The following is a 2,506-nucleotide window of genomic DNA, read 5'->3' as shown; positions in this document are numbered from 1 at the left end:
TGTGTGCTTGTGTGTGTGTATTTTTGTGCGAGTGATTGTTTGTATGTGTGATGTGAGTGAGGGTCAGTTTGTGTTTGTGTGTGTGTATGTGTGTGTACGTGTGTGTACGTGTGTGTTGTGTGTGTTGTGTGTGTGTGTGTGTGTGTGTGTGTGTGTGTTAGTGATTGTGTTTATGTGTGTGTCGCTCCGACAAAGAGGAAAGTAAACGACAGCCGTGCTCAAACTAGGTCAATTAATAACATTAGTATAGCATCTTCGATGTGTGAATGTGTGCTTCTTTCCACGCTCTGAGAGCATAAAATACTGGTCCAACCTTGTGATTGACGGTTGCCACAGATAACAAAATATGACTATGAGTGTGACCTAGAAAAACAAGCTCGTTAGATTAGGGACAATCACATAAAGTTGAACAAAAGTTGTGGCTGTTCAGTTTCAGTAAGAGTTTTACGGCACTTGCAACACAGTAAGGTCATATAAGTGCCGAAGATTAGATGTGTTACAAGAAAGTAAAACAATGAAAAAAAAAAAAAGAAGGAGGAGAGATCAGGACGATAGATGTTTGCTAGAAAAGAAGGACCTGAGCAAACTACACCAGAGCACCCGCCAACAGCCCGCAAAGTTGTAGCCATTTAGGGAAATCTTTTCAGAGAAGTCGTAGTTGTCGACAACGCACATTTTATTATATAAATTAATAAGGAGGGATAGGATAATTGGATGTCAATGCAGTTACACACTGGCTTTTAGACAGAAAAAAATTCAGATCGAAAGGACGAGAAATCGGAAAAGAAACACCGTGCATCAAGGCCAGTGGAATCAAGCGCTCTTCAGTTTTGGTTTTTGTTGTTGTTTTTTGTTTGTTTGTTTGTTTGTTTGTGTTTTGTCTGTTGAGTTATTGGTATGATGTTCGAGCCTTTTCGTTTTCCTTGCTGATGAGAAATATTCATTTATCTGGAATAAAAGAACAAATTTTTAGGATTGAAGGAGATGGGGTCATTCGGTGTAAGAGGTGAAATTAGCAAGAAAATGACCACCTAACTTTGGTGACTTTCAAAGCTTGGGTGTCCTTGGAAACTGCAAATTAACATTTTTTGTGTGCCTTTGATAATTGTTTTTTCCGCAAAACCAACACAGAAATGTGGTTTTTATTTATACATAATGAGCCAAAAAAAACCCCCCCCCCAACAAAAAACCCATAGCAACAAAACAAATATAAAAATTCCCCGGCGGACGAAAAAATGTCGATTTCTTCGATTTCATTATTTTAATGATCGCCTGATTTCCCCTTTCACCACGGTGCTACACACTCAGATTCTACAAATTTGTGACTGCTGCGAACTCCACGGTGGCCCCAGGTGTTACGCCCTATGTCTCTATCAGCTCGAAAATCAGGGGTCAATTTTTTTTCCTTTCACAGTTTCTTTTTTCAAAGACGACAAAGGGGTTTAGGTGTTGGCCTCTCATTCAAAGGTCCATGGTTCGAATCCGGGTAGCGACCGAAACATTTTCTTCTCTTAAATTGTCTCCTTTCACCTCCTTTCCTGCTCTCTAGCAATGTTCTTTCGTCTGCTTTCGTCTCCTCTTTCTGTCCCCACCCCTCACCTCCTTTGCCCCCTCATCTGGGCTCCTCACTCTTTCTCGAGCCTTTCTTCTGCTACTCCTTGGCTCTTTCTTACTGCTGTCTTTCAGCCACACCCCTGATATTCTTGTAAGAAAGATCTACACTTAGCCTTCTCGGACAAGGGCGAAAAATCTCGGAGGGCCCGCGTGCAAGTTGTGCACGTTAAAGATCCCTTAGTGTCTAAAATCGATAAGAGTAGGCTTCGGCAGGACAAAATTCAAAAGTTCCTACCGACTGAAAAAGTTTAATGTCTCCCGCACGCTCATATGACCTTATGCAGTTGCGAGCGCCCTAAAACACTCACCAAAAAAAAATTATTTTAAAAAAACGATAAGAGGGGCTCTCGTGGCCTAGAGGTTCAGGTGTTCGCCTCTCATTCAAAGGTCCCGGTTTCGAGTTCGGCTAGCAACTGAGAAATTGTCTCCTCTAAAATTGTCTCCTTTCACCTTCTTTCCTTCTCTCTTGCAATATTCTGTTGTCTGCTTTCGTCTCCACTTTTCCCCCCATCTCTCACCTCGTTGCCCCCTCCACTGGGCTCCTGACTCTTTCTGCCGCCTTTCTATTGCTACTCATTATCTCTTTCTTACTGCTGTCTTTCAGCCACACCACTGTTCTTCTGGTAGAAAAGATCTACACCTAGCCTTCTCCGACAAGAGCGAAAAATCTCGAGGACCCCGTGTGCAAGTTGCGCACGTTTAAGATCCCTTGGTGGTTTAAAAATCGATAAGACTAGGTTTCGGCCGCCACCTGGGCAAAATTCAATAATTCCTGCCAATTGAAAATGTTTTGTGTGTCCCACGCCCTCATATGACCTTATGCTGTTGCGAGCGCAGTAAAACACTCACCAAAAAAATCACATAGGGGATGGGTTGAACTAATGTTGCTTAG

This window comes from Aplysia californica, unplaced genomic scaffold (assembly GCF_000002075.1).
Source record: "Aplysia californica isolate F4 #8 unplaced genomic scaffold, AplCal3.0 scaffold00036, whole genome shotgun sequence".
In the NCBI taxonomy this organism is placed as follows: Eukaryota; Metazoa; Mollusca; class Gastropoda; order Aplysiida; family Aplysiidae; genus Aplysia; species Aplysia californica.
This window is presented reverse-complemented; position numbering follows the sequence as displayed.